This window comes from Kogia breviceps, chromosome 11 (genome assembly GCF_026419965.1).
Source record: "Kogia breviceps isolate mKogBre1 chromosome 11, mKogBre1 haplotype 1, whole genome shotgun sequence".
NCBI lineage: Eukaryota > Metazoa > Chordata > Mammalia > Artiodactyla > Physeteridae > Kogia > Kogia breviceps.
The window spans coordinates 64,506,437-64,515,250 of record NC_081320.1 but is presented as its reverse complement, the minus strand read 5'-3'; positions in this window follow the sequence as shown (position 1 = coordinate 64,515,250).

Genomic DNA, 8,814 nt, shown 5'->3' with positions numbered 1-8,814 from the left:
ACTCACTGGCGGGCAGGCTCCAGGGCAGAGTGGCCAGTTCAGGACCTACAGTCATTGGCCAGACCCCTTCCTTTCCACAGTCTTGCTGACAGAGGCCCCAGGGTCACCTCCAAGGGTGTTTTGAGGCCATTTCTGCTTTCTTCTGACTTTTCTCTGTAGGTTTTTGTGGCTCTCTTAATGATATTGTCTCTCAGACCACTTGGGATCAACCCACATTTATCTCTTGGTTCCTCCTGATGTGAAGTCGACTCCTATTCTCAACTGGCTTCACAGGTTTTAAAGGCAGCCCTTTCTCCGAGTCTCAGGGGTTGGTGGGCAATTCTGTCTACCTAGTGAGGGACATGGAAGCATCAAAATCTCCCCTGGAGCTAGTCCGATGGTGACTCCTGCCCATATTCTGTGGTCACCAGAGGTCCCAGGTGACAGCTCAGAGAGGGCACCATCCCCTGGGAGCCCTGGGGACTCGGCCTCTTATTAGCTTGAAGATGTTCTCTGTACTTCCCACCTGGGCCCTGGCAGCACAACAGCCAAGTAAGAAGAGGCCCAACCTCCTTGGCCTGAAGCTGAGTTGCTTCCTCTATACATGTAGTTTTACCCTCTGGTTCCTTCCTGGAGCTTCCAGATCCCTGCCATCCTGGCCCCACATTCTCCCCAATAGTCCAGGCAGACTGAGGGACGAGTCCCTGCAGCATCTTGACCACTTCCAACAGTCTGATGCCAGTTCTTCCTCACCCACAAGCAATTTGATCTTCCAGTCATGCCAAGCCCAGCTGCTTCCTGATCTTTGCTCTGCGAGGGCTGGCCTCTGGTCCTGGCTTTGGCCAGCCCCCCGCTTTAGCTACTTTAGCACCAGCTCCTGCACAGTTTGGGGCTCAGGCTGTGGCAGGGATCCCTTTCCCAGGAGGGCTTCATGTCTTGTTGCTGTGACAGTCCTTGGATGATCAGCGCTGGGAGGGTCTTCAGACAACTCTGCCAAGTTCAAACGCTGGATTTAGATATGAGGAAACCAAGGAACCGAGGCCACACAGGTGGTATGAAGTGTGGAATGAAGTGCCAGGAATGGAGATGGTAAGCAGCTGTGTGCCCCCATCCCAGGGTGTTGTTGGGGGGAGGCTGGACTGGACGTCCTCCACTGAGCCTTCCACAAACTCTAATCCACTTTGACAGTGAGGTGATGTCTGATGTTTTGTCTGTTCACCATCCCCTCCCTCCCCACCTTTCTTGGTGAAGCCCCTCTATGTAGTTCAAAAGGGGCTGCCAGTCACAGGGCCCATTTTCCTGGCCACAGAGGTGGGCCAATGAGCCAAGCTTCCTACTAGAGTTTATACACAGATTTGGGGAAAGAGAAGCTCTCCTTCCTCCAAGATGGTTTGGGATGTTGCTTACTCAGAACTGTCTATGGGCATGCCCCTCCCCTCCCTTCATTTTCCCTCACCCACCCAGCCATCATCACATGGAGTCCAGCAGCAGCAGGAAAAATAGAGTCAACATCCAGAGAGAGGAGAGCTCGTAGGTGTTGGTGGGGGAAAGGTGCAAAATCAGGCCGACCATGTTGTGGTCCCTGGGGTTTCTGAGGGCAGCTCCACCCCTGGGCTCTGAGTCGCCAAGCCAACCAATTCCCTTTTGGCTAAGTTACTTTGAGTGTGGTTTCTGTTGCTGGTGACCAAAGGGTCCCTGGATGATTCATGCACAGATTTCATTCTGAGCCAGAGTGAAAACCCATGACAGCCAACTCCTAATGGGCCTCAAAAGAGACATAAGAGACTCGTGCTTCTGTGAATTATTCAGGCATCCACTGTTTAGGGCAACTCTGCTGTGAGTTGTTTTGCAGCATTTTGCAGACCGTAAATATGGCTTTGCATATGTGGATTTGAATAAAGTGGGGTTATATCAGTAACATGTGACTGCACCTCTTCCCTAGGCTGTTACTTCTAAGAGAAGAACAACCCTTTCTCCACTGTTGTATTTGCACAGCGTCCAGCATATGGCCACACTGGGCATTCATTTAGAATGAAATCTATTCATGCAAAAATCTTTGCTCTGCCTCTGGACCTCAGAACCTTAACCTCATCTTCCGCATGTGTAAAATGAGGATAATAATAGAATTTATCTAATATTCCTATCTATGAATAATCAGAACTTTTTTGCTTTCAGGTGAGAGAAAGCCAACCTATACCAATTTATACAAAAAGAGACATCTGGGGTGGGAGTTGCTGGAAACTGGAGCAGTGCCGGCTGGCCGCCCTCCCTCCCTCATCCCTGCCTGTCTGGGTGTTGGCCTCGTCCTCAGGTTCCTTCATGTGACAGGGAGGACATGGCCACCAGCAAACAGCAACAGGGTCATACCCTTACAGCTCTCAATCCAGAGAAAAGAGGGCCTCTCTCTTTAGGGTCCACATGTAAAGTCCCAGGAAGGATTTCAGTTACCTTGATGTGAGGCAAAGTCTACCAGGGCAGCCCCCCAGAACCATGCAGCATGGGGGAGGGGCTTCTTAGAGCAAATGGGGGGCAGTACCATGATGCAAGGAAGTGAAGAAGGGGTGCTGGGCTGAAGAAAAGGGCACATGTCCACACACTTCTTTTTGGAGGCTTGCGAGGATCAGAAGAGACATGACTCGGGAAAAGCGGAGCACAGCGTCTGGCTCCTGGCGAGCCCTCAATAAGTGTCAGCTGCCGCTAACATGGCCGCGGGAGGGAGGGGAGGGGGAAGGGGAGAAAGCGGAAGGAACAGGAACAGTGATGTGGCAGCTCTGCGCCTTGCACGGGGGTGGCCAGCTTGTGGCTGAGGGGGCGACACTGCAGCCTTCACCCCACCAGTCGCCCTGGTCTGGCCTTTATCTGCTCAGAGGGGCGTCTGGTTCTCATTACCACAAAGGCCTCTGAGGAGCAGGGGATCTCTTTGTGCTGAGGCACAAAGAATGAAAGTGATTCTCAAGTCTGGTAAAGGATGCTGAACTGGGGCGTGAATTGGTGGCTGGTGGTGCAGTGAAAGGAGGAAGGATTTCAGAAAATCATTTTCTAGGAGCCGTAAGCTACTGAGCCTGGCTTGGTTTCCACGTGGAAGTCATCCTAAGGCCTCAGAGGTGTTAGTCAAGGAGGGGGGGCACCAGAGAGTGTTTGGTTGGCCTCAGCATTCGGGATCCAGGGGAACCCTGTGCCTCCTGTTCTAGGCTGAGGGGACTCCGCTGAGTGTGGACAGCAAAGACGGGGCGGGGCGGGGCGGGGGAAGGGAACAGAAAACAATGAGCACCTGGTGTGCGCCACGCGTCTCATTTAATCCGCACGCAAACCTGTAATCTACACAAACACGGAAGCGGAGGCTCAGGAAAGGGATGCTACTTGCCCAAGGTCACTGAGCTCACGAGAGATGGGAGGACCGTCCCCACCATGACTCCCGCCCCGGTGAGCTGGCGCCCGGAGGAGAGAGCACCACCGTCGCAAGCAAGCCGGCCGGCTGACGTAGGCGAGGTGGGTGCTTTCCCTACTTATCCGCTAGTAAATGGAGATTCAGAGAGGTGAAGGGCCTTGCCCAAACTCACACGGCTGGTAAGTGGCAGAGCTGGGTCTTCTGTCTCTGAATCTGCAACCCTGAACAACCCCACCAGCCGCATCGGCAGCATTTTCTCAGCAATGTCTTTGCAGGAATCTTGCGATCCAATTCCTGGTGGGTAGTGGCCTGCAGAGATGATGGGGTGTTTCATTCATCATGTTGATGGGTTCTTGTTTCTCACTGTGGCAAACAAAATTTGTAAGATTTTCCTCTTATCAGCTGAGAAATGCTGCCCCACGCTGTTTATCAGGCACTTCTGTAGGGAGATACTTTTCCCCTAATTCTTCCAGGGGGTGACAAGTTTGGGCAGAACTCAGGTGGCGGGGAGACGTTTTTTGTTTTTGTTTTTTTTTTAACATCTTTATTGGAGTGTAATTGCTTTACAGTGGTGTGTTAGTTTCTGCTTTACAACAAAGTGAGTCAGTTATACATATACATATACATATATCCCCATATCTCTTCCCTCTTTTGTCTCCCTCCCTCCCACCCTCCCCATCCCACCCCTCTAGTGGCCACAAACCACCGAGCTGATCTCCCTGTGCTATGGGGCTGCTTCCCACTAGCTATTTTACGTTGGGTAGTGTATATATGTCCATACCACTCTCACTTTGTCACAGCTTACCCTTCCCCCTCCCCATATCCTCAAGTCCATTCTCTAGCAGGTCTGCATCCTTATTCCTCTCTTACCCCTAGGTTCTTCATGACCTTTTCTTTTTTCTTTTTTTCTTAGATTCCATATATATATATGTGTTAGCTTACGGTATTTGTTTTTCTCTTTCTGACTTCACTCTGTATGACAGACTCTAGGTCCACCCACCTCACTACAAATAACTCAATTTCGTTTCTTTTTATGGCTGAGTAATATTCCATTGTATATATGTGCCACATCTTGTTTATCCATTCATCTGTTGATGGACACTTAGGTTGTTGCCATGTCCTGGCTATTGTAAATAGAGCTGCAGTGAACATGTTGGTACATGACTCTTTTTGAATTATGGTTTTCTCAGGGTATATGCCCAGTAGTGGGATTGCGGGGTCGTATGGTAGTTCTATTTGTAGTTTTTTAAGGAACCTCCATACTGTTCTCCATAGTGGCTGTATCAATTTACATTCCCACCAACAGTGCAAGAGTGTTCCCTTTTCTCCACACCCTCTCCAGCATTTATTGTTTCTAGATTTTTTGATGATGGCCATTCTGACCGGTGTGAGATGATATCTCATTGTAGTTTTGATCTGCATTTCTCTAATGATTAGTGATGTTGAGCATCCTTTCATGTGTTTGTTGGCAATCTGTATATCTTCTTTGGAGAAATGTCTAGCGGGGAGAAGTTTTTAAGGAGGTGGAAGCTGGCTGCTGGTGCTGCAAAGCCCTCACTTAATGGACTCTCTGGCAGACTGTTGTGTAGGGAATGCCTGGCCTGAGGCAGCTGTCTTTAATGTATCCATCATCTCCTCATTTAGCTCGTGGTGGTTTCAAATTCCCTCATGGACGGTCCAATTAAAATCTTGGAAGGAATCTGGACTCTGTACATTGTCCTCAGTGGATCAACTGAGAGCTGAACACAGTAAACTGAAAGCCGAGACAAAGCCAGGGCCCAGGTTAGGAAAATGAGACTCTGAGGCTTCTTCCTTGTGCAGGAGGAGAAAAATGTCCTAGTGGTGTCCATTAGAGAAGGAAATGTTTTATGAAATCAGAGGTAATCCTGGCAATTGCCTTCTATTGGAGCTTGAAGAGAGGTCTGGGAATGTTTAATCTCCCAACACTTTCTCTGTACCTCCCTTAAGACACTTTTCACTTTCTGCCAAGTCGTTTGTATCTTGGTCTTAATATTTAATTTTCGCTTCTAGATTGTATATTACTATATCTACTTCTGTGGACAACTTGCGGTGGCTTGTACATAGAAGGTGCTCAAAAAATGATGTAATATAGATACATGGATGGATGGGTAGATGGATAGGTAGATGGATGGGTAGATGTGTGGAACAGTGAATGGCTGGATCACTGGTTGAATGGTTGGTTGGGTAGCCCCTTATAGTCAGGTTGGCACAGGAAAAGTAGAATTTGTGGATTCATAAAGGGAGATAAGAAGGGAACTGAATGTCTGTGCTAAACCCTGTGTCTGGCACTTTATAATATCATTTCACACCAATGCAGTAAGGTAGGTTTGTTTTTCCATTTCAAGATCTTGAAACTGATGATGCTTCAGAGGGGTTAAGGAATTTGCTTAATGGGACCCTCATCCAGGTCAGTCTGAATAGAAAATCACACCACACTCTAGAAGTCAACCCAGCACCAAGTAGACACCAAAAGTTGATTTTTATGATGTTGTTTACTCAAGAGCATCAACTCAGAAAGCATGTGGGTGCTGGATTAAAGTGGAGTAGGCGCGGGCTTGACTGAGGGTCTGCAGTAGGGGCTGAGGGAAGAGCTGCCCTCCCCCAGGCCTGGGTGACTCAAGTGTCAGCCTCAGAAGACTGTTCTCCTCCTTGGTTTGAGAGGAGTCTGAGGACAGGTGTGGCCTCAACAGACCTGTCCTGGAATGCTGTGTGCTGGAACAGGTGGGGCCCAGGCCAAGGCCAGCTGACCCTGCCTATCTTGGTCCTTCTCCCCTCCCATGTCCCCCAGCCCTGCCTTCCCCCGGGCAGCAGATCACCCCCTTCTCAGTGCTTATTCCAGAGTGTAAAAGCTGAGAACAGGTGTCACCTGAATGGACAGGCCTCAGAGGAGGAGTGAGATGAGGTCTCATTGTGGGAGCTGGGGGCTGCCCGGGAACAATGTTTGCCTGGCCTGGTGTCACTCTCAGAGGAGATGGGGCCGGCTGGGAGCCAGTGGGCAGAGCAGTTTGGGAGCCCAGCCTGTGGATTCGGTTCTGGAGACCGAATCCTTGGTGTGACGGCCCAGCATGATTGTGGTTTGACCCCAAAGCCTACGCCACCCTGGCTGTGGGCCCGTCCCTCCCAGAAGCCCTGTCTAGGTGACTTGTGGGGTGAGGCTCCATCAGCAGGCCCACCCTTGATGGAACCGTCTGCCATGACTGCTCTGTCTCTTTGAGGCTGGGCTTCTGAGCTTCTGACAAACCACAAAGCTGCTGGACTTTTGTGCCCTCTCACCCCCTCCCCACCCCCAGCCCCTCGTGGTACCAGTGAGACCTGCTATTTCTGCCTTTAGCTTTGCCATAAACAGCCCCGTGCAAGGGTTCTATTGTCAGTCATCTATTTGTGTGGTAGTATAAGTGGAAATCACTGTATCTCCTTTCTCCCTGGTTATTTACACTTCAAGTCATATTGTGGAGAAAAAGTTTCTGTCAGCAAAAGAATAATAATCCTCATTTCTATTCATAAGGCCTCCAACAGTAGACATAATTTTTCTCACATGTCATCTTTTGGGCATGGAGTATTATAACCCTGTTTTACTTGCATCCCTGTGGAGGGCTCATTTGCTTATGTGGCAGCTCTGGCAGGCCCAGGCAGTATTGGCATATCTTTGTACAGGGATCAGGGGACCCTGTGGCCTTTGGAGTTGGCAGCGGGGAAACAGCCCCAAGATGGAGGAAAGAGAACGCCCCCTCCATCCACCAGGATGTTGACAAGGTAGAGAAGAAACTCCTCGTGAGGTTGCAAAGACTTAAGGCTCTTGCACTGGACCTTGGAATTCTGTGGGGAGAGGTACTTTTGGGTATGACACTGTGTAGTGCCATGTGAGTACCCTTTGATATGGATTGTCCATGGTTCCTTGAGCGAGAGAGCTATAGGAAAAAGAGACAGCCGGGCCTGCTCTTGGGGACATTACTAAGGGGCTATAACACTGGTAGAGAGAGAACTTCTACCTTCCAAAAGAGCTGAAAACGGGACGTGTGTGAAAGTGATACAGCGGAGTGATGTCACCAGTGGGCGTGCAAGAGGAGGACGTCAGGGTCCTTCCCACTCACGTGGAGAGTCAGGAGGCAGAAGGGATAAGGGTCACCTCTGATGGCCGCAGCAGGACAATTTTTATGGCCACCAAAGAGAACACATCAGCCCCTCAGGTCCCTGTTCGGGGAAGAGAGGGTCTTTGGGGCTGGGATCTGGTGCTGATTCTGCTCGGAGGGGCCGTGGAGCCGAGCCCAGCTGTGCTTCCAGGGATCTTGCCCATTTTGGCCACTGGCCTCTGCTGGCATGACCCAGGGAGGCAGAGTCCACCTTCCAGTGAAGAACTGGGCCCAGGTGCAGGTGTGTGCAAGAAAGGGTCTACTCAGCAGGTTGGGGGTGTTCACATCTGCACGTTCTCAAGGCCTGGCCCTTAGCTGCTCTGGGGAGATAACCTCTGAGCCCTTGGAAGATCCTGCCTGATAGCAGTGTCTTTGCACACCTGGAAACTCGAGCCACGCTACATAGTTTACACTAACAGTGTGATTCATAGTGGTCACCTGGGCCCTGGGCAGTGCTGTGTTGGTTTGCTCTCTGGAGGGGCTGAAGGCTGAGTAGCTAAGGTCGGTCCGTGGGTGCTCCCCGCCTGCGTGACTGACCCTGCGTGAAAACCCTGGACGCCAAGTTTCAGGTGAGCGGCCCTTGTTGGCAAATACTTCATACATGTCGTTACACGTCGTTACTGGGAGAATTAAGTGCTGTTCATGTGGTTCTGCTGGGAGAGGATGCCTGGGTGCTTGCACCTGGTTTCTCCTGGATTCTTGCTGATTTTAATCTGTATCCTTTCACTGTAATAACCCACAGCTGTGAGTAGAGTAGCTTGTCTGAGTTGTGTGAGTCCTTCTAGTGAATCACTGGACCTGAGGGTGGTCTTGGGGACCCCTGACAAAAGGAGCCGGGGTCTGAGCCTCATGTTTGTTTCCGAAGTCCTACAGCAGGTGGTCTTGCCAATTTTCAGTACCAAGATGCTGGTGGGGGAGCATTGTTTTTTCTTCAAATGGTACCGTTGGTGGAACTGGGGAAGAGATGCCTGAAATCTCAACCCAGAGGCAGCTGCTGACTTGCCTGGGGGTTGCACCTTTTCTTGAATATCTCAGGTGGTGTGCTGGTCACTTCATTTTCAGTGAGCAGCAAGTAAGCACTGGTGGGGACTGGGCTCCGACATGGGCACTGGGGCAGATGGGGTCGGGGGTTGATGATGGAGAATTGGGGAGTAAAGAGATTTTATACTTAACAATTGTGCTGTTTCCAAGCTATGTCTCTTTTTATTTTCACAAAATCCCTAAGAGATATGGGCTAACATTTTAAACTCCACTTTATGGTTGAGAAAAGCTATCCCCAACAAGGCTGTGACTTGT